The sequence below is a fragment of the Dromiciops gliroides genome, chromosome 4 (genome assembly GCF_019393635.1).
Source record: "Dromiciops gliroides isolate mDroGli1 chromosome 4, mDroGli1.pri, whole genome shotgun sequence".
NCBI classification, from domain to species: domain Eukaryota; kingdom Metazoa; phylum Chordata; class Mammalia; order Microbiotheria; family Microbiotheriidae; genus Dromiciops; species Dromiciops gliroides.
The window spans coordinates 188,742,661-188,766,457 of record NC_057864.1 but is presented as its reverse complement, the minus strand read 5'-3'; the positions used below and the strand labels follow the sequence as shown (position 1 = coordinate 188,766,457).

The window sequence follows — 23,797 nt, the reverse complement described above, 5'->3', positions numbered from 1 at the left end:
CCCCACCCCCTCCCGTCCCGACCTCTCCCTCCTTCAGAGTTAGGCCCCACAATCTCCTCTCTTAGCCCCCCCAGACTCCCCTCCCTCGAGCCCTTCTCTATCCCCAGCGCCCTGCTCTATCTACTGAGCTCTACAGGGCTACAGTCTGCCTTGGTTGTGTCTCCCCACAACGATACTGTGTCTGAGCCATCAGATTGGGGTAGAGGCTGGGGGAGTGGGGCACTCCCTGAGGACAGAGGCCGTGTCAAAGGATTTCTAGCTAAAAGGGATTTTAGAGACCACTTAATCCAATCTCTTCACTTTACAGATGAAGACTAGAGGTACAGAAAAGCAAACTGATCTGTGGGTAGTAAACAGCAGAGTTTAGGTTAGAGCTTGCTTTATCAATCTGGGAGCCCCCTGAGGACAGGATGCTTCCGGTTTCCTCTGCATCTCCCTCCTTCTCTCCCACCCCCAATACTGAGGTTTGTTCCCAAGGAATACTGGGGAAGAGGTAGTGACACTGTGGGGCCCAGAATCTTTCTCCGCTGCATTCCAATCCCTCTCGGGGATCTTAAGAGACAAGGGGACGGCATCAGAGGTCCCGGATTCCTTCTTTATCCAGATGAAGTCTGGAGGAAAGGAACTGGTCCCAGCAAGGATTAGCAGATGAGGTTCCCGATATGATTTTGCCCTCAAGGCAGAAGACCCGATTGCACTGGAAGGGGGCGGGGCGGGATTCTCAATAACAATATTCTATGGTTTGTGTCCTTGCACAGGTTTTCACTGGAAATGTCATCATTTGATTCCCGTTTAAGGAGGAGCAGCAGTGATTGTTTAGGGGATAAGGAAGAGGCCGGTGGAGAGGGCAGACCAGGTCAAATCAGTTCCCTAGATTCTTAATAACCACACAGTCCAGGACACAGAAAAACTACTGTAGGAGGGAAGTGAGGCAACAAAAAGGGATTCCTGAGATGCTGCTAGTTGGGAGGGGAGCAAGGAAAGGTTCTCCAGAATAGAGGGATGCCCGGGGGAGGTCCACAGCTTTTAGAGTTTAGAGATTAACTAGGCTGTGAGGGGTTTAGGCCAGGTTGGGAGGAGCTGGGCCTTGCCCCAGAGAGTCTGGGGCAGCATGACATGGGGGAGGTGCACTTCCTCCCTCCACAGCCTTCCGGGCAGTCTTCCATTCACCCCTACCCCAGATCTTTGTGCCTTTGAAGTCCCGTCCTCCCCCACTAGCCCAGGTTCTGTCTCCAAGACAATTCTCTCCTGAGGCCCAGCCTACCTGTTCTTCTCTACTAAATATGCTGCAGGCCTCAGAATTCCCAGGTGTGTTCTCCATCTAGAACTGACCTCTCCTTGAGAGAATGAGAACACTAAATCAGGAGAGGTGAAATGATCTGCTCCAAGGTCATAGAGGTGTTATGTAACCCAATCTGGATTTGAACTCGTGACTCTCAATCCAGTGTTTCTCTCCAGGTTGGTATAATGAGAAAACAGCCTAATACAATGGGAAAACATGATCAACTACAAAAAGTAAAGGAAGATAACGCTGAGCCATCAGAACTCAGATGGATGTAATCGTCAGTCTTGACTCCATATCCTCCTCTCTGGAGCAGTGGTAGACCACAAGAAGAGAATGAAGGCGATGCTGTCAGGTAGGATCAATTTGTTGGTTTAATTTGTTTTACCATACTTTGTCACAAGGGAGAGTTCTGTTGAGGAGAGTACTAGAAAATGACAGTAACATTTGAAAATCATTAATAAAAAAGAAGGAAGTAAAGAGGGAATCAAGAAAGGGAGGGAGGAATGGAAAGAGGGAGGGAAGAAATGAAGGGAGGAACAAAGGAGGGAGGGAGAGAAAAATGGAAGGAGAGAGGGAAGAAAGAAATAAAGGGAGGAAGAAAGAAGAGAGGAATTGGGGGCAGCTAGGTGGCAGAGTGGATAAAGCACTGGCCCTAGATTCAGGAGGACCTGAGTTCAAATCCAGCCTCAGACACTTGACACTTACTAGCTGTGTGACCCTGGGCAAGTCAGCCCTGCAAAAACAACAACAAAACAAACAAACAAAAAAGAAAACCATATGTATTTGTGCGTATGTATATATGTATATATGTATACACACATACGAAAACCCCCAAAGATCTGCATAACTATTGTTTGGCAAAATCCTTCCTGAAAGCAGGGGAAAGGATAGATTGACTTCTAAAAGGTCCTAGGACCATAGCATTAGTAATGAAAGGCAATCGAGGCCATCTTCCTTTATTTTTTCAAATGAGTGGTTAAGCTACTCACCCAAAGATACAAGGATAATAAATGGGAAGCCACTATGTGGCACAGTGAATAGGTGGTGGGACTTGAAGACTGTCCCTGAGTTCAAATACTACCCCAGACTCTTACTAGTTGTGTGACCTTGGGCAAGTCACTTAACAGATCTGGGCCTCAGTCTCCTCCTCTGTAACATGGGGATATAATGATAGCACCTATCTCTCAGGGTGGTTGTGAGAATCAAATCAGTTAACTTATATAAAACACTTTACAAACTTTAAGGTGCGTCCTAAGTGCTAGCTATTTCTTATTATTAAGTAACAGAGCCAGCATTCTCAAACTCTGAACCCAGAGCTCTCACTCTTCTATTTATTCTAGTTCTTTTAGACCAGGGTCCATTTCCTCCTTTATTACTTCTTCTCCATTCTCCCCTGATGTCCTCCAGTTGAAGAGAGTTGGCCCTAAGCTATACTGTCAGACTTCTCTGGATCACTACTCACTCCTACTGTGGAATTATCCAGGTCTTAGACCCACTTTGCCCTCACAGGTTTTGATAGGGGAGAACTCAGCTCAGGGAATTCAGAGGAAAGGGATTGTGGAGTTAGATGGGATTATCTGGGGGCCTCCCTGGTCTGGGTCCTTCTGTCCTCTGCCCCCCTTCCTCCACAGCCCTTTCCCATCCTGATGTTCACCTCCTGAGAGAGACCAAACAATTCCTACCCTGGGATCTGTGGCAAAGGCAATCAAGGTTAATTGCCAGGGAGGGACCCCACACTGAGACCACCCCACCCTTGTGGCCCAGCCTGGGCTAGGTCCTGGACTGTGGAAGGAGAGGACGGAGAGACCTGTCTTCTCCTTCCACTGAACCACAAGGATGGTAGGCAGGCATGTCCGGGTTTGCTCCCCTCTCACCTTAGGGATCCAGCTGGTCCACCTTGAGCTGGAAGATCAAGGATTCCCCCCAACCCAGTGCCTTGGGCATCCTTGGACACCCTCCCTCTCGGTCCAAGAGGCTGGTTCCAGGAATTCAGGACATGCCCTCTAGGATCCCAAACCATTACGTGGGAGAGGGGGAAGGAGAGCAAACCAAAGTCCAGCCTGGACCTCTTGCTTGCTCAGGGTTAACAGCTGGGGCTAGAGCATGCCTACACAACCGATTAGAAATCTCAGTCTCTCCAGGCTAAATTTCACCTTCGTAGCTGGTATAGACCTGGGCTCAGAGGTCAGTGGACTTCTGTGATGTGGCAACAGGTTGTTGATTTCCCCAATCCTGAGATCTCCTATCTTACCCATCCACGCCAATCCCTGTTCTTAAGTCCTACTTCCTTATCAAACCCATTCCTCTTTCTCTCCCACCTTGGCCTGTAAGTCTCCAGTTCATCCCCTTTAATTTTTTCACATGAATAACTGAGGCCCTGAGAGGCGGTGAGGTGCCAGAGTGGATAGAAGGGCTGAGTCTGGAGTCATGAAGGCCTGAGTTCAAATTCTGTCTTTAGACACCTACTAGCTGTGTGACCTTGGGCAGGTCACTTAACCTCAACTAGCTTCAGTTTCCTCATCTTTAAAATGGGGATAAAAATAACATATAGAGTGTTATGAAATTCAAACGAAATACCTTATGTAGAGTACTTGGCAAACCTTAAAGGGTTATATAAATGTGTAAATATCATATTGTAAGCACCATGAAAGCAGGTACTGTCTTTTACCTTTTTTTTTTTGTATATCAGTACTTAGCACAATGCCAGGCACATAGTAGGTAATAACAACTAACCCCTGGTGAGCTGTTAAACATTTACCTACCAGCCCACTGCTGGGTTTAGTCAACATTCACCAAGCATTTTATTATTGATGTTGAATTGTTTCAGTTGTGTCCAACTCTTTGCAATCCCACTTGGGGTTTTTTTGGCAAATGTACTAGATGGCCATTCTCCACTTCCATGAGCTTCTCCAGCTCATTTGACAGATGAAGAAATGAAGGTAAACTGGGTTAAATGACTTGCCCAGGGTCACACAGCTATTTAATGTCTGATGCTGTATTTGAACTCATGTCCTCCTGACTCCAGGCCTGGGTTGCTCTATCCACTTGACCACCTCTCTATTAAGTAGGTACTTAATAAATGTTTATTGATCTATTTGACTGATTGATCCTATCCCTATCATCATCCCATCTCCCAGGAAGTCTTTCCTGGTTAATATTAATTGATTGCTTTTTACTCTGCTTATTCCCTAGCATCTTCTAAACGTTCTGAGGTCATCAAGTCAGACTCAAGGTCACCTCTCTCCTCTTACAGAGGAGCACACTCATGCTCAGAGACAAAGCGTCATGTAGCAGGCTAGTAGACAAACTGCTAACTCAGGGATTTAAACCCAGATTTTTCCAATTCCAAATACAGTACTTTCTATGTGTTTCTGACCAGTTCTCCCACTGAATGGGGAGAGCCTTGAGAGCAAGGACTAAGTAAATATTCTCCGTCCCCTCTTTTCTCCCACAGTGCCCAGCATCAGGGTGTGTGTGTGTGTGTGTGTGTGTGTGTGTGTAGGGGCACTCAGTCCTGGGTGGCAGATGAGCTTGTGAGTCTGACTTCTCTTGGTCCCGGGCCATCCTAGGCTTGGAGCTGCTTGTGGGAACTAAGCTGAGGGTCTCTAATTTGCTTCTGCAGCTCCCTGTCTGGGGCAGAGGATGCATGGCAGAGCGGGCCAATGGAGAGCAGGGGGCTTTCTCCAGAGCCATTCCCAAGTGTAAACAGAGGTCAGTCCCTCATCTCCCACGGAGGTGCCAAGGTGGTAATTAGGTTGGAAGAGGGTGGGGGGTGGGGGTGGCCTGGAAGGATGGGGGTTGGGGGTGGCCATTATCCCTGAGAGCTGAGCTGATGAGATGTGTGGTCTGCAGGCAAATGGGTGGTTTGTAGGTGGTCTTGAGAATGAATAACTGAGTGTTAGAGAGAGAGAGAGAGAAAGAGAGAGAGAGAGAGAGAGAGAGAGAGAGAGAGAGAGAGAGAGAGAGAGAGAGAGAGAGAAGCTGAACAAGGAGGTAGAGAGAAAAAGGAAGAGACAAGGGAGGGAGATCATTGGGGTCCAGGCTTAGTAGCTGAACCCATCCCCCACTTCACCGAACCCCTATCAAGTGCAGGGAGCATAAGCTAGCTAGCTGGACTAGAGTGGGATATTCAAAACTGAAGAAGTATGGCATGACTGTCAATGTGGTGTCTCTGGATTGTCTGAGCTGTGGCAGGGGTGAAGGTGAGGAGGTCTTTTTTTTAAAAGGATTACCTGGTTTACCTCTAGACTAACCCCATGCCAGGCTCATGCTACTGAGGTACCAGTCTCAAAGGAGGCCTCAAGTTGGAACAATATTAAACAATATGGGGGGGAGCATTATGGAACAATATGGGGGTAGGAGCACTATAGAACAATAAGACACCTTGGGGCTGATTTCCCAAAGGCAATAATCAATAGGGATAGCTAGCGCAGTGGATAGAGCACCAGTCCTGGATTCAGGAGGACCTGAGTTCAAATTTGACCTTGGACATTTGACACTTACTAGCTGTGTGACCCTGGGCAAGTCACTTAACCCCAATTGCCTCACCAAAAAATAATAAAAATAATGAATAGAGCCCTGAAGTGCTCTGTTCAAATCCAGCCTGGTAGGATAATCTTGAGCAAATCCTCCATTTTCTCATCTGCAAAATGAGGGGGGTTCAATTCGATGACCTTTCAGGTCCCTTCCAGTTTTCAATCTATAATTCTATGATTTTCCCCCAGCTCCTTTGTACAACCCAACTCCCCTGCTGATAACTCTAGGTTTCCAACTTCCATGCTAGGAGGAAGCAATTGGGGATTGGGAAAGAGATTAGATGCTAAGAGGAGAGAAAAGAAGCTGAGGGGGTTGGAGTGTTTGAAGAATGGCCACCCAGCAGGAGCCTGAGACTAGAATATCCTCTGGCTGGTCATCCTGTGGGATGCCAGAGAAGTCATTCCCCCATTGTTGGCCTCAGTTTTCACACCTATCCTCCCATAGGAAGAGGAAAGAGGAAAGAATCAACCTCATACCTCTTCCTATATCTAATTCCACTCAGTGTTAGAAAGCTTTTCCTTCAGTCTCACTGAATTCCTCTGGCTCCATGGAGTCAAAGCCCTCTCCTGCTAATCCCCTCCTAGAAATCTCCACCTTCCTCCATCCTTCTTATTCTCACCCAGAAACCTTCATCAATCTCCTTTGTGTTCCAGGTGCAGTTCAGACAGAACTTTCTTCTTCTACCTACTCAACCAAAATCTCACTCAGACACAGCTGTAAGGAACACCCAGAGGTTAGACTGCAAGCATCTGGATGAACAGAAAGCTATTCCCCCATAAACACATCAGTGTGTTTGTCAGAGTGGGGATATAGTTAGAACACTGGGAAAGGGGGATCATGGGAGAGGAGCAGAGTCTAGGGTGGTCATGCCCATATTGTCTCATCAATCTTGTTAATCTTCCTGGAGGCAATATGGTCTAATGCAAAGAGGTGAAGACTCCAAATTTTGAATCTGGCCCCTGACACATACTAGCTGTGTGACTGACCGTGGGTAAGCTTTATAGTTTGGAAGTGAGAGTTGGGTTCAAATCTTAGTTCTGCCACTTTCCGGGTGACCCTGGGTGAGTGATTTAAGCTCTCTAAGCTTCAGTTTCATCATCTGAAAAATAAAGGGGGTTGGATTCAGATGATATGCACAGTCCTTTCCAGTTCTGTCTATACTCCTGTCTTCATTTCTCTGAGCCTTAGTTTCCTCATTTGTAAAATAGGAATAATAATACGTGCATTAGTGACATCACAAGGTTTCTGTAAGAAAACACCCTGTAAAGCTTAAAGGTGTAAATATGAGTTATTATCTTTATAACTGAGAGGGATTTCAGAGAGTAGAATGATGGGAGATTGGTCAGTGGAAAGACTGGACTCTGAGCAAAGGACAGGATTGTGACCCCTGGAATGTGGTTAACCTTAGGTGGGGTTATGGAAGGGGGGAGGGGAATCCAATTTGACAATATGGCACCCTGCCCTGGCTGAAGGGCACATTCCACCCACCTCCACTCCTCCCTACGTGCCTGATGTTGTCTGACCCTGCTCGCAGATTCTCCATCTCTGTGCCCAGCTCCTAGTGATCTTCTGTATCTTGTGCAGCAAAAAGGAGCATCGTTAGACCACAGGACATGACTCTCTAATGGTAAAAGTGAAAGAACCCCAGAAGTCACTCACAGACCATTTATATGGCCCTTTAAGGTTTGCAAAGCACTTTACAGAGAGCTTATTCGATACTTTAACAACAACAGTGGGTGCTATTATCTCTATTTTACAGATGAGGAAACTGAAACAGATAAAGGTTAAGTGACTTGCTCAGGGTCATGCATCTAGTAAATTCCCAGTTTGAACCCAGGTCTTCTTGACTCCAGGTCTGACACTCTAACCACTTCATCAGTTAGCTGTCTCCTAGAGAAAAAGAAATGACCACCCCCCCCCCACTTTGGATGCTTTGGCTAATTATTACCTGCATGGAGGCAGGGGGATGGACATGATAAACTTGAGGCTAATCCCTTTAGGATTCAGTAGTGATGTTTACTAAGTTTTTTATTTTTTTACTAATTATTTTTATTAATAATTGCTATAGTGATTTACAAAGCACTTTCCTTGCACAATAGCTATTGTGAGATAGTTTATGTCCTAATCCTTCCTTCCTTTTTTTTTTTTTTTGTAAGGCAATTGGGGTTAAGTGAATTGCCCAGGGTCACACAGCTAGTAAGTGTTAAGTGTCTGAGGCTGGATTTGAACTCAGGTACTCCTGAATCCAGGGCTGGTGCTTTATCCACTGCACCACCTAGCTGCCCCCTAATCCTTCCATTTTACAGATGAGGAAACTGAGGCTCAGACAAAGAAAGTGTAAAAGGCAAGATCTGGATGCCAGTCTCTTAGATTTAAGTTCAGGGCTCTCTCTCCTATATCATACTGCCTCTCAGTTCTGTTCTCTCTTAGCTCTGACTCCCCTTTCTCCTTGTTTCCCCCTGACCCTTGTCTCTGCATTCTGGGTCTACGTCTCCCCTCCCCTTCCATCAGACTGGAAGCAGTGTGAGGGTGGGAAGCATTTCTCTAGCTTCTTCAGGATTTCAGCATCACTGCTGCATCCAGGAGACCTTGTCTGATAAGGGAAGACCAAAAAAAAAAAAAAAAAAGGTCAGGTAGAGAGAATCCTGTGGCTTTAAGAAATCAGGATTCTAGGAGCAGCTCGGTGGCACAGTGGATAAAAGCACTGGCCCTGGATTCAGGAGGACCTGAGTTCAAATCCAACCTCAGACACTTGACACGTACTAGCTCTGTGACCCTGGGCAAGTGAGGGGGGGGGGAGGGAGAGATTGATTCTGGACAGAAATCTTAGGGCTGGGGGTCCAGATGTCTAGGTCTTATCCTCAGGTCTGCCTTTCAAGGGCTAGGAAAGCTCTCTCTCATTCTTCAGCCTGACTCCGAGAAGAAAAGAGCATATGCCTCGAAGCAAAGTGCTTAGAGATCAGCTTCCTCCACCAGCCCAGGGTCATTTATTCAGTTAGGAGATAGTGTCCCTGAGGCTGATGCACCTGCCCGGGTGCTTGCTGGAAAGATGCTGGGGGTTTTATCTCAGTTTAGGCCAAGATCCCTCCCCAGGGGTGAGACGAGGAAGGGCAAACTTTAGCTCTCGAGAATGGGATTCTTAGAGACAAAGACCTAGACCTGATGAGAGTCGCTGCATTTACACTCAGAGCATTAAGTGGGGTAGGGGGAAGGGGGCTACTCCTAACTCCTATTCTGCTGGACCTATGTTTCTGGACAGTCTACACCTGCTCAGCTGCTTTCATGTTGCAAGGCACCGGCTACACCTGCTCAGCTGTTTCTTCATGCATAGGTGGTGTCTACACCTGCCGGGGGTGGGTCTGTATGTCTGAGAGGTAGCTCTACTTGCTTACCCCTGAGAGGTGAGTTGGGGAACTCCCTTTCTAGGCTCTATAGATATTTGACCTGTCGATCTGAATGTTACCAGCCTAGATGTCTACGTGGACACAGCCTCACTCATTCAGCCAGCCCTTCCTAGGAGGGAGGAGGGAAAACCCCCCACTTTTACACCCCCCACAAACCAATCCCTTTTCTTTTGTAGGGCTGTGGGAGAGACACCCCCATACACAAGGAACCACACACACACACTCACACACAGTTCTCCTACCTCCTACCTCCCTGACCATATTAACCTCTTCCTTCCCTTTGTGCCCAGGGCAGGATGGGATGGGGATTAGGTTAGGAACCGAGAGCTGTTAATGGTGGGGTTGGCTGATGGGACCAGCAGGGGAGGCAAGAAGAAAACAGTGGAGTTGCTTAGACCCAGGCCAGAAGAATATCCTCAGGGGAGAAGGAGGGGGAAGGGGTGCTCAGTGGGTGGCTTAGGAACGATTGATAAAGTGGTCTCTGACCACAGGAGACACCAACATCCGGACTCCCAGTGGCTAATGCAACAGGGGGAAAACAACGCAGAGCCCCTCCTCCTTGAAGCCTTACCCCTAAGCTTCACCGAACCACATTCCCATTGGGCAACTGCTGATTGGCTGGGCTGAGGCATGGGTGGCCAGAACCCATGTGAACCCCCCTCAAAACATCTGGTTCCTTAAGACAGGCACCTTGGGTGGTGGGCATTTTACGTGAAGGAAGACACAAACTTGTCTTCGGAGAGCAGTTGGCAGATTTTTTAAAAAGGATTTTGTGAGATCTCTTCAATTTCTCTGTTCCCCAGGTCGGATTCCACTAAATCCCAGACATAGCAGCATGTTTCAATTCCCTCCCCCCCCCCCCCGCCCCACCACACACACACACACACACACACACACACACACACACACACACACACTCCATCCCTACACACAGGTACACCGCTCCTCTCTTCCCTCTGAGAGGGCAATTTCATAGACTTAATCCACTCGGAAAGTTCTCCCACATGTCTAGTCTCAACACTATTGCTTCAGTTTCCATTCCCTCTCACCCCCTCTCAAACCTAGGTAGCATAGACAGGCTCAGGGGGTGTTTGTAAATGGATGGGTGTGTGTGTATTGCTAGAAAGAGGAAGCTAGCTTAGAGAAAGGCTATGTATGGATGATGCTTCTTTCCTTCTGCTCCTGACACCCCTTTCCTCCTGGTTTGTCCTTTTTTTTGGGGGGGGGCAGGGCAATGAGGGTTAAGTGACTTGCTCAAGGTCACACAGCTAGTAAGTGTCAAGTGTCTGAGGCCAGATTTGAACTCAGGTCCTCCTGAATCCAGGGCTGGTGCTTTATCCACTGTGCCATCTAGCTGCCCCCTGGTTTGTCCTTTTGATGTGTTGCCTCCTCTGTGGGCTTACAAGAACCCACAAAGGTAGGAGGTGGCTCCCTCAGGGAACCAGGAAAGGGGAAGGGAGGGTAGTGGCAGAATGGATGCTTCTAGGGTTTGGTCAAATTTAAAGGGAAGCGGGAGAAGGATGAACAAAATCAAAGCCTTCTGATCTCGGGAATGATTAGCTCTGGGGCTTGTTGTTGAAGAGGAGGGGGGAGGGCGACGGAATTATCTGAGCCCTGGGATAGATTGTGCCCCTGGAACTCCAGAGCTCTGGCCCCAGGAAACTTCTGTGCTATGAAACATGTTAATAGAAAGGGAGGAGGTCATCATAAAAGTAAGAAATAGTTAAAACTTAAGTAATAATGAATCAAGAATGAGGGGGACGGCTAGGTGGCGCAGTGGATAAAGCACTGGCCCTGGATTCAGGAGTACCTGAGTTCAAATCCGACCTCAGACACTTGACACTTACTAGCTGTGTGACCCTGGGCAAGTCACTTACCCCCCATTGCCCCGCAGAAAAAAACAAACAAACAAACAAAAAGAATGAAACTTGGGGACGGGGCAGCTAGGTGGTAAAGTGGATAAAGCATTGACCCTGGAGTCAAGAGGACCTAAGTTCAAATCTGACCTCAGACACTTGACACTTACTAGCTGTGTGACCGTGGGCAAGTCACTTAACCCTCATTGCCCCTCCCCCCCAAAAAAAACAAAAGAAAGAAAGAAAAAAGAAACTTGGTGGAGCTCCACTTAATACAATTAATATATATATATTTTTTGCTCTCCACATCCAGAAAAAAAGAACTGTGGCATCTGAATGCATATTGAACCATACCATTTCTACTCTTTTTTGTTTTTTCCCCTTTCTTGAGGTTTTTCTCTTTTGCTCTGATTCTTTTTTCACAACATGCAGAATATGTTTAATGTGATTGTACATATATAACCTGTATCAGATTGTTTTCTGTCTTGGGGAGGAAGGAGAGAAGGGAGGGAGGGAGAAAAATTTGGAACTCAAAATCTTATAAAAACAAATGTTGAAAACTATTTTAACATGTAACTGGAAAAAATACTATTAAGATTAGAAAAAAAATTAAATGGAGGAGAGAAAGAAGAGGAGAGGGGAGGGGAGGGGAGGAAAAGGGAGGGAAGGGGAGGAGAAGGGAGGGGAGGGGAGCAGCAGGGAGGGGAGGGGAGAAGAGAAGATGCTAATGCTGGAAGGAACTTTATCAATCATCTTAAACCCCCACATTTTATAGTTGAGGCAGCTGAGCCCCTGAAAGAAGAAGCAACTTATCCAAAGTCAAACAGCAAGTCGGTGGCAGAATCAAAGTCAGAACTCAGGTCTCCTGACTCCCAGTCCAATGCTCTTTAAAACACAAGAGCAGTGGCCACAGGAAAAAATAAGGCCAAAATCAGGGGTGAAAGAGGATGCCCCGAGGCTGTCCACCTTATTAACTCTATCACCCAGAGATCAGAGCACCCTGGTACTCAGATCCCTCTTATCCTCCTTTGCAGCCTCCAGCCCCTACGACCACCCTGGCAGGCAGGGAGGCAGGGGCCAGGAAAGGGTTAATCTGGCAGCTTCTTTTCATCAGCTTCCTTGGCGGAATCCCAAAGCCCACAGGCTGGGTACCTGGGCGCCTACCTCTGTCGGTGGGGTGGAGACATAACCACAGGGCAGCCCTGCCGTCTGCATTCCTCGGGTGTGAGTGAGTGAGTGACAGCTTCACTACAGCCCCCCCATCCCCCATCACCCCCACCCCTACTGGGCCAAAGCTGCCTCTTGCTGGTGATTGGGAGGGAGAGGGCTGTGCCCTGCAAGAAACTGCTGGGGAGCCCATCCTGTGCCAGACTTGGGATGGGATGGAGATGGGAACCCTGAGGGAGAAGGAGAAAGAGGGACCCTCGATCATAGCCTGGACTGGGGAGGGAAGCAATGACAGACCCTACTGAATGTTCCTAATACCAGAAAATCCTACTCCTGGTAGTCTGTGGACTTTTACTTTGTGAATATCACAGTAAATAGGACAAGGATTGGATTTGGAATTGACAAACTTGGTTCAAATCCATCTTGTTGCTTCTACCTTCCACACTCTTGGGTGGGTCAGTGCCCTGAGCCTCAGGTTCCTCATCAGGAACATGGTGAGTAGTCTTGGCTAAATAAACTCTAAATTCTCCTCTAGCATTAAATCTCATGCCAATAAGGCAGATTTCATGAGGACTCAGAATATCCAGGGCAAGGTATTACACTGGGGGTACAAGTATCAACTAAATCCTCCCTGTTGTTGTTCCTGCTCCTCTTCGGGCCAGAGGAAAGGGCTTGGACCTTTCCGGGGAAGACGGCATATTAGAAGGTGAAACAGGGATGAGAAGGATGAGGAGAGAAAGGGCTAAAGATCAGGGAGGGTTCAGGAAAAGATTATAGAATTGGAAGCTGGAAGGACCCCTAGACATATTCTGGGTAGCTGGTGGCATGGTGAACAGGGTGCTGGGTCTGGAGTCAGGAATACGTCAGTGCAAGTGTGGCCTCAGAGACTTAGTTGTGTTGACCCTGGGCAATTCATTTAACTGCAGCCTGCCTCAGTTTCTTCATTTGTAAAATGGGGATAATGGTGATAATTAGCACCTACATCCCAGGGTTGTTGTGAGATTCGAATGAGATAGTATTTGTAAAGTGATATGCAGGGGCAGCTAGATGGCACAGTGGATAGAGCAACAGCCCTGGATTCAGGAGTATGAGTTCAAATCCGGCTTCAGACACTTGACATTTACTAGCTGTGTGACTCTGGGCAAGTCACTTAACCCCAATTGCCTCACCAAAACAACAACAACAAAAAGCAAAAATAAAGTGATATGCAAATGTTAAAGTGCTATGTAAATGCGAACTATTATTGTTGTTATTGTCTAATATCTCAATTTACAGAGAAGGAAACTGAGGTCCAGAGAGGGGAAGAGAATTACTCTAGGTCACACAGTTTGGCAGAAACAGCAAGGTCTCCAGGGATTTTTCCATTAGACCTTGCATCCCTGGTCCAGAAGGTAGGAGAAGGGAAGTCAAATCTAGGGGGGAAAAATAGGTTTGGAGAGGAGAGAGACAGGTAGGAGGGTGGAGGGGCAGATTCAGAGTATCCCAGGAGTCAAGAAAATAAAATGTGGGAGATTATGGAGGAAGCAGTCATCTCCTAGCCTGGCCTAGCATTTGGATTTTCCTTTTATATCACCTTTGGTAGCCCATGTTCCTGGTCTCCCAGTTATTTTTAAACCTTCCTATTAGATGGAGGCTCATACCGGCTGGCCCCAATTCTTTTTCTCTGAACTCACCCCTCTGCCCCGTTTGATCTCTCCCGGGCCCTGTTTATAGCAACAGGAAGTCACATTTGGCTTGGAGCAAGCCAAGACAGAAGTAAACAGGCAAAGAGCGAGCTTGCCAGCCCCTTTTCCGTCCCCTAGGAGGCAGGGCTGAGCTAGGTTGGACATCGAGGTGAGAGAGGAGGGAAGGGTGAGATTGGAGGTTGGGAGCAGGTCAGAAATGGTGGGGGAGGGGAGCGGAGGGGGTTGTTGACTAGGAGGGATTGGTTTGGTGTTTTGTTGCACTTTTCTCTTCTACCTGCTGGGGTGGAGGATTGTACAGAGAGATCCTGCCCCCTAAAAATGAGAGCCACACCCAAAGGAGAACCTTGGCTTCTCAAGGCCTGCATAGCTGTTTCTCCAAAAGCCCCTTAGCAGGTCTCTACCTCTGTGAGTCAAGCAATTTTGAAAGGGGACTTCGACTGACTGGCACTTCTGTCCCTGAACCCAGAGGCAGAGCTGTTCTTAGAGAAAACTGGAATAGCAGCTTCGAAACCCAGGCAGGATGACGGGCCCCGATGGGCAGGCAAACCAGTGTCTGAGACAGCAGTCACATTCTAGCTGTGACAACTTCTCTGAACCTCGGTTTCTCATCTGTAAAATGGGAACAATGCCTGCAGTACCCAGGCAGAGCAGATTAAGTGATAGACTTGAAAGTTGAGGGGGCAGCTAGGTGGCGCAGTGGATAAATCACCAGCCCTGGATTCAGGAGGACCTGAGTTCAAATCCGGCCTCATACACTTGACACTTACTAGCTGGGTGACCCTGGGCAAGTCACATAACCCTCATTGCCCCGAAAAAAAAAAAAGAAAGAAAAAAGAAAGTTGGGAAGATTCCATGCCTAGTGTAAACCCCATCTCAGACACCAGTTGTGTGACTCTAGGCAAGTCAATTAACCTCTCTGAGCCTCAGTTTCCTCATCTCAGAAAAATGAAGGGATTAGATTCAATAACCTCCAACATCTCTTTAACGCTAAATTTAGGATTCCAAGATTGAATGAGAATATTTGTAAAGTACTAGGGGAATGGCAGCTGCTATGATGTAGGTCCACTGTTTGATTTCTTTTGGTTCTTTTGCCTGGTTTTGTGGTCATGCTCCTCCCCCCCCCAAAAAAAAAAACCCTACACACAGACATATAGACACAGACACAGACACAAATAGAGCCTGATTTGCAATCAGTTTGTCCCCCTGGTTTTTATTTGGCCTACCACTTGGTTTCTTTGAGATATTCAGCTTTTGGGGGCAGCTGGTTGGTGCAATGGATAAAGCACCGGCCCTGGAATCAGGAGGACCTGAGCTCAAATCTGGCCTCAGATACTTGACACTTACTAGCTGTGTGACCTTGGGCAAGTCACTTAACCCTCATTGCCCTGCAAAAAACAAACAAAAACCAAAACTACAGTTACAGAGATATCTGGCTTTCATTTTTCCTGTCTATATCTGAGGAGGAGGGGAGGGTTCAGATTTGGGGGAGTGAAGAGAGGAGAAGTAAAAATACCCAACAACCCCAAGCGAACCTTTGGAACATCCTCAGTGATGTCAGCAGGAGTTATGATCCCATTTTACAGATGGGAAAGGTAAGGTGAAGCCACCAGCCTAGAAGCCAAACTTGGGGGAAAAGGGAAAAAGGACTCTCAGATCCTTTCCTTCCCTTTTCTCTACCTTCTTCCAGCATCAAGCCCTGCCCCGTGACAGTCTCTTGGTCAGGTGGGAAGGGAGTTTATCTGAAAAGGGGGGGGGGGGAATGGATGAAAAGGCCCCAATAAGTGGCCAAGGGATGGACTGTTTCCACCCTCCTCTTTTAGTGAGAGAATTGGCTGTCTCCTTTGATAGTCTCCTCAAACACTAATTAAATGAGTTAAGTTTACTCATCAAAGATGTAACTAGAAGGGAAAAGGGGTTTAGGAGACTGAGGGTAAAATTAATCTTAGTGACCCCAGACCTCCAGTTATTGAGATGAGAGGGACGCAGTGGGGGTAGGGGGCACTAGGGGAGGGATGACACAAGCCAATCAGTTTCTAAAAGACTCAGGTGACATTCAGTGCTCTAAACCCCTAACTTAGTGACTTTGAGTTAGATATAGGGAAAGAGTTTCTTTTCTTTTTCTCTCTTTCTTTAAAATTTGGAAAGGTAAATAAATTTGAACAATTACACGGGAATAAATGATGTTGAAGGATCCATGTTCTTTGTGGGAAAAAATCACATCTTTATTTTTACTCACTTTTGATTTCCTCCATAGTCTTATATATTTTATGTCATGCATTTATTTTTTAAATTTATGGAATAAAACAAGCATTTCTATAACATTGCACAACAAAAAGAGGATTCTACATAAAACCGCAAATCTCCTATGTACAACTTGCTATTCCTTTCGATAGTAATGACACATTTCTATGGTGCTTTCTGCTTCACAGACCGCTTTGTAGCTATCCTCTCATCTGACGACTCAAAAAGGAAGTGCATGGATAGATCCCTGGGTCCACTTCTGTGGTGTCTTCAGGGTTCTGTCCCCTCCTAATCCACACAGCAGACACACCTTCCTCTCCCTCCTCTGTTCATATATATATTCAGAGTCCCTTAGAAACTGAACTCAGGTGGCTCTTGGAAAAGGACAGGTTGACTTTTGTAGTTCAATCAACTGCCTATTTTCTGATACTCCAAATAAATGTCAGAGGCAGGATTCAAACTCAAGTCTTCTGTGGGACCAAGTATACTCATTCTACTCCAATGTTCTCCTCGGCCCAAATCTCTTTGAATCAATGCCTTATTTATTTTCTTAACCGGACCTTGGAATTGAGATTAAGTAGGGGAGACACAAGTATCCACATGCTGATGACACCAATGAAAAGAGTTGAAAGAAAAGATATCTTTGAAACCTGGTCCCTGAATATATTATTTTGCAAAAAGAAAAAGGTGAGCGGGCCAGGTGTGCACTAGCACACCTGTAATCCCTGCTACTGGGGAAGCTGAGGCAGGAGGAACCTATGAGCTCAGGACTTCTGCTCTGCAATCTGCAGGAAGGCTGATACCAATATAATGAGCCTGAAAGAGCAGGAGCCATCAGGATGAGTAAACCTGACCAGGTCAGAAATGGACTAGTTCAAAACTTCTGCCCTTATCAGCAGTGGGAAGAGGCCCATGAGTGGTCACTTACACCCTGAGAAGATAGGGAGACTATTGAAGAAGAAGAAGAAGAAAATGATGATGATGGTGGTGGTGGAGGAGGAGGAGGAGGAGGAGGAGGAGGAAGAGGAGGAGGAGGAGAAGGAGAAGGAGGAGGATAAGGAGAAGGAGGAGGAGAAGGAGAAGGAGAAGGAGAAGGAGGAGAAGAAAGAAAGAAGGAAAGAAGGAAGGAGAGAGAGAAAGAAAAAGAGAGAGAGAAAAGAAAAGAAAGGATCATGGAAACACTGGAAGATTTATATGAACTAATGCAGAATAAGGCAGGTAAAAATCACAAAAATATACACAATGACTCCAATAATGTGAATTAAAAGCTAAAAGATCATTAAAAGGAAGATGACCTCTGGGAAAGTTAAAAAAAAAACAACAACACACAAACAAACAAAAACAGCAGTCCTGGAGAAGGGATAAAGAAATATACCTTCCATCTCTCTGCTAAGAAGCTGGTGACTACAATGGCAGAATGTCACATAATTTATCAGTCATTTCATTGGTTGTTTTTGCTTGACTGTCTTTCATTGTTAGATGGGAAGGTTCAATTCCAGGGGAGGAGGTACAGCCAAAAATAGAAAAACAAGAGTAATCATGAACACTTATTTCTAAGACAGAAAGAAGAAAGAGAAAGAAGAAGGAAGGAAAGAGGGAAGAAAGGATGAAAAAGAAGGAGGGAAAGAAGAAAGAAGAGGAGAAAGGGAATGAGGGAAGAAAGAAGAGGGAGGGAAGAAGGGAAATCAACAAGCATTTATTAAATACTTTGTGTCAGGCCCTGTGCTAGGTTCTGGGGTTAAGAAAAAACAAAAAAAACAAAACAATCCCTGTGCTCAAGGAGCTTACAGTCTAATGGGGAAGACGACGTTTAAATAACTATGTCCAAACAAGAGATATACAGAATTACTTGGAAATAGTCTCAGAGGGAAGGTTCTAGCATTAGGGGCAATAGTGAAAGGCATTTTATAGAAGAGATTTTCGAGATTTTAGCTGAGACTTGAAGGAAGAAGCCATGGAATGCAGTAGGTGAAAACAAAGAGGGAGATTATTCCAGGCGTGAGAGACAGCCAATGAAAATGCACAGAGTCCAGAGATTGAGTTTCTTGTGCAAGGAACATCCAGGAGGCCAATGTTACTGGATTGAAGACTTTGTTACTTGTTGTTTGTCCTTTGTTTTCAGAGGATCGGTGACATCAGTGAATAATGCCTTAACTTGTGGGTGCACTGGATTTAAGTGAGGCATAGCTGTGCAGGGTCATCAGCCTCACTCCGTCTTCCAGTCATCAAAGTCCAGTAGCAAGACAAAAGTCAAGACAACTGGCAATGGCCCAGGATACAGTGGATGACCTTGGCATCTTCCTTGTATAACCAAGCTCTAAGTGCTCCACAGTGCCCGCTTCATGGCCACTGGAACAAATTGTTCTCATCCGCCCATTCCGCCAGGGGAAGTCTTCACATGCTTGGGATAGACACCCCCCTAACTCACAGATGGGTCCATTACCCTCAACCTGGTTTAGCCCGTCTGCCAAGACGGTTTACCAGGGTGTGGCTATTGTACATGCTACAGCTTCTTGGAGCCAGGGGTGAGAGTTGAGTGCCAGGTGGATACCAAAGGTATCAGCAAGCCCTCACACCAGAGGTGCCAGTCCTCCTTGAGCAGTAGGCTCCTTGAGTCTACCCCATCATAGAGTACCTAGATGGGGAGTCAAGTGTAAGAAAACTGGAAAGGAAGGAAGGATCTGGGTTATAAAGGGCTTTAAACACCAACCTGAGGGTTCTATATTTGATCCTGGAGGTAATCGGGAACCACTGAAGTTGATTAAATGGGGATAGCATGGTCAGACGTGTACTTTTGGAAGATCACTTTAGTAGCCAAGTGAAGAATGACCTAGGTTGGTAAGAGACTTGCCACAAGGAGACCAACTAGAAGGTTAATACCATAGTCTGGGTGTGAGGTGATGATGGCTTGTATCAGAACGGTGTCAGAGGAGAAAAGAGTCAGTCTAAGAGAGTCTGAAGAGAGAGTCTACAAGACTTAACAAGACTTGGAATGCGGCTGAGGAGGTAAGAGAGAGGATGGAGGAGAGGATGAAGGGAGGAAGGAAGGAAGGAAGGGAAGGGAAGGGAAGGGAAAATCCTTTGGGTCCTTTGTCTAATTTATTTAAGTACCTTTGCACTAATCAGAAATTCTCACCAACAAGACTCAGAGTCCATATTCCAAAAACTCAAAACCCCTCCTGCTCTGAAATGTCCCTCTCTTAAGAGTGAATACTACCTACAAAAATGGAATCCTTTCCCTGACCTGAGCCCCTGTCTCTGCCCGGGCCTAGACCCATCCCCCACAGACAGGTGTGAGCTTACTCTTCTCCCCAACTACCCCCAGAGCTGAGATGAAGCATTTGTGGGCCCTAGGCAAGCTTTGACCATTGTCCCCTCCACCCCCGCCCCTTTTGTGTGACTGTCTGTCCAAGGCTTTGATCCTTCACTGTAACATATAAGACTTGACTGATCACACGATAAATACCTGTGGGTCACAGGGAATAGAATTTTCTGTAGCAAAAAAAAAAAAAAAACCAAACACACACACACACACACACACACACACACAAGCCCAGACTCATAGGATATAGAGCTGGAAGTGAGTACAGAACAGCCTCTTGCCCTTTTCTGTGGGATGGACCCCTTTGGCTATCTGGGGAAGCTTATGGAGCCCTGCTGAAAATAATGTTTTAGAATGCACCCAATAAATACCGAAGGACACAAAGGAAACCCTTTACGCCTGTAGAAAGGAAAACGGTGATCATATGTGACACAGAAGTGGGTTGAATAAATTTCAGTAATTTCAAAGTTGCAATGAGCATCAACAATATTTCCAGAGTTCTGCAGTAACTGTAAGGTGATATAATACTATCTGTGATGTCTAGTGGCCAAAAAGACAAGGGAATTGCTGCTGCTGTTGTGGTTTGAGGTCCACGTTCATAATTGAAAGAAATGCTAAATTTCAGTAAGAGATTAGTGAAAACAAATATACCATCCAAATTTTTCCCATCTCAGTCAATGGACCCCCTTCAATCTATCCATGGACTTGGGGGGAGTTCGTGCACTCCAGGTTAGGAGCCCCTGGCATTGAGATGATCTAGGCGGACTTTCTCATCCTCTAGGTGAGGAACCTGAGATGCAGAGTTGGGCACATGAGCTGCCTAAGCTTACAAAACTATTAAATAGAGACAAGATCCTAACCCAGGCCCTCTGACTCTCAATCTAGTAGTCATTCTTTCCATTGAACCAAGTTGCATCTTGTGCACAATTATCGAAAGCAATATTGTGTCACCTTGTCATAAACAGAAAAATATTAGCAGCAACAAAGCAATGGAAACTGAATGCTGAGAAAGTATAATGGCCAAGCTAAGCCCCAAAGAAGAGATATAAGAAGGCACTTCTTGCTTTTCAGTTGTTGTTGTTGTTGTTGTTTTGCCGGGCAATGAGGGTTAGGTGACTTGCCCAGGGTCACACAGCTAGTGTCAAGTGTCTGAGGCTGGATTTGAACTCGGGTCTTCCTGAATCCAAGGCCAGTGCTTTATCCACTGCGCCACCTAACTGCCCTTTAAGAAGGCACTTCTTACCAGGGAGAGGGAAGGAAGGGAATTCCCATTTATGTAAGACCTTCTATATGCCAGGTACTGTACTAGATGCTTCATTTGATCGAGGGAGGTGCTATCATCTACCTTTTATAGTTGAGAAAACTGAGACAAACAGCTGCCAAGGTCATACAGCTAGTAAGTGTCTGAGTTCAGGGGTGGCTAGGTGGCGCAGTGAATAGAGCACTGGCCCTGGAGTCAGGAGTACCTGAGTTCAAATCCGGCCTCAGACACTTAACACTTACTAGCTGTGTGACCCTGGGCAAGTCACTTAACCCCAATTGCCTCACTAAAAAAAAACAAAACGTATCTGAGTTCAGATTTGAACTCAGGTCTTCCTAGCTCCAAGTCCAATTGGCCAATTGCCTTCCTTACCTCACTTTGGCTGCCCCAGTTTATCACTTCTTTGCAGAGGCTGGGAGGGATGGAGGGCAAACAAAATAACAATTCAAAAAATTATTATTTGGGGTTTTTTTAAAAATTATTTTAATTCTTTGCTGTAAAATAAATGACTCTCCAAGAAGGAAAGAAAATTAAATTAGACATGTAAGCACTATAAAAAGAAGAAATGTCAATAAAAATGTTAAGTATCCTTTGAAAGGCTGGAAGAGGCATAATCTATCATTGACAGGAAGCAGCCTGATGCCATGGAAAGAGTAGGGGTGGAGTCAAGATCTGGGTTTGAATCCAGGCTTCAGATTCTCATTTACTCCCAGTGTGACCAGGGAGGGACAGGAAGCTCACTAGGCTTAGTTCCAATAGTTTCAATTATTAGGAAGCTTTTCTTTATGAGCAGAAATCTACTTTACTTTCTCTCATTGTTCTTTGTTCTACATCTCAAGCCTAGAGTATGGGAGTTCAAATCCTGCCTCAGACCCTTACTAGCAGTATGACCCTGGGCAAATAGTTTTATTATTAATAATAATCTTATATTGAATATTATATACGATATAAATAGCAAATAAATTATTAATACTGCCCTATTATTAAATATGTGTGTATGTTATAATTTCCTATTAATATTAAATGAAATTTATAATAACTAGCATTTATTCAGTGCTTTAGGGTTTTTATTTGTTATCCAATTTTATCCTTATGACAACTCTGTGAGGGAGATACTATTATTATCATTTTTCAGATGGGTAGACTGAGGCTAGAGAGATTAAATGACATGTTCAGGATCATATAGCTGATAAATGTTTGAGGCAAGATTCAAATTCAGGTCTTCTTCACTCTAAGTCTATCATTCTATGCTCTGCACCTTTCTTACTCAGTTGTCTCTTTTGTAAAATGACTAGATGGCTCCTAAGGTCTGGTCCCGTTCTAAATCTACAATGCCCTGACTGTGATAGAAACCAAAAGGTATTAATAAAACTTTAAATGAAAAAAAGATGTCTCTTACAGCGCCCTCATCCGTGGTGGACCCTGGGTGGCTAAACCTCTTTACAACATCTTGTCCGAGATCAGCTGTACTCCTGGCTCCCCTGGGAGCAGGTTCAAGCTCAGGAGATGGCGGGAGCATCTATAGCTGAAAAGAGGTAAATTTCAGGTTGCCATCTGGTGACGATTCTCCAGGGGAGAGGAATCTGCCAGAGTGACCCTGGGGTCAGTGTTTCTTTAAATAGACCCAAATTGCATTTGACACACCGAGGAGTTGGGGGTCACTTGCTTGGGGAGGGGGGAAAGGAGACCTGAGGCCAGCTTTTAATAGCCTACACCTCCAATACCTCCACCCCACCCCCCCACATCATCAGCTAGCTACCTCATAGCTTCTCCTGGGGGTAGAACCGACCAGTTCCCAGACAGCTGTCGGCTGGCATTCTGAGGTGGGTGTGTCCCAGAAGTCCCCAATTGTTTTTATCGCCAATGACTCAGGAATTCTAAGAAGGGGTGAAGGCAATGAGAAGATGGCCTCTTCCCTCAGGGGTATCCAGCTGTTTTCCCTTATGATTCCATCTGGAAGCTTTGGCTCTCTCCTCATCCCACCCTGAGCCTCTGAAGATCTCTAAGCACATTCATGGTCCCTCCCACAGCCCTCCAAAGATATTCAGATGGTGAATGGTGATATTGTTTTAACTGTTCCAAGTCCATCCCTCAAAAATCCATCACTATCCCCACCTTACAGACGGGGAAACTGAGACTGAGATGTGAAGTGACTGCCCCCCCACTCCACCCCCAACACAGTGGAATCAAGATTCGAACTCAAATATCCTGACTCTAATTCAGAACTCTGAACACTGGGCAGACAACACTGGGCAACCTCTTGGTAGCTTTCCTGCCAAGGATCGAGGATCATTAAACAACTCCCTCACCAGACTTTGGTGATACTTCCCACCCCCAGCCCCCATGGCAGTTAAGAGAAAGTCTGCGAAGGCAAATCCCTGTGTTACCTCAAACCCAGCATGGGGAGGGAAGGAGAGGAGAGGATCAGGGAGAGGAGGGGGACTTATGGCCACGGAGCCGGCCTGGCCTTGGCCTCCCCCACAGGGTGGTCAGGGAGCTGTCAGGGACCCCACTACAAAGACAAATGGAGCCATCAGTGTAAATAGCTTCTAATGGGGAGCAGGAGCTGGGCCCCCAGGCCGGGAGGGGGACTGCTGGCCAGATGTGAATTCTTTGCTAATCACACCAAATTGTCCCAATTTGTTCTTTGACACGTGGGGGGTGGGGTGGGGAGGGGGAGAGAAGCAGCAGCATCCCATTTGATTCTTCCCGCTGAGCCCAGGTCGGCTTGTATGTCTCCCTCAGAGACAGATCAGTGTTCTTGCACCAGCGGGGATCAGGTAGCAGAGAAGGGAGACAGAGAACGGAAAGGACAGTGGTCATGCCCCATGCCACCCTAATCCCACTCTCCCCAGTAAAAAGGGAGCAGGGTACTACATAATCCCTAAAGTCTCTTTTAAAATCTGACATTCCTCCATCAGCCCCATGCTTTCCTCCCTGAGATAAATTCTTTCTATCTCAAAAAGTGGCTAAACCATGGTGAAGAATTAGAAATTGAGGGAGGGGATACCCACCAACAGGGGAATGGCTGAACAAGGTG

At 46.2% G+C, this 23,797-nt stretch overlaps 1 long non-coding RNA gene across 1 annotated transcript; it reads left to right on the top strand.

Moving 5' to 3' along the window:
• The first annotated feature begins 1,168 nt into the window (after nucleotides 1-1,168).
• On the top strand, nucleotides 1,169-17,153 carry LOC122726213. Its single transcript, XR_006352782.1, has 3 exons — nucleotides 1,169-1,637; nucleotides 4,908-4,996; nucleotides 16,363-17,153. It is a non-coding gene; the product is annotated as an uncharacterized LOC122726213 (long non-coding RNA).
• Nucleotides 17,154-23,797: the final 6,644 nt, after the last annotated feature.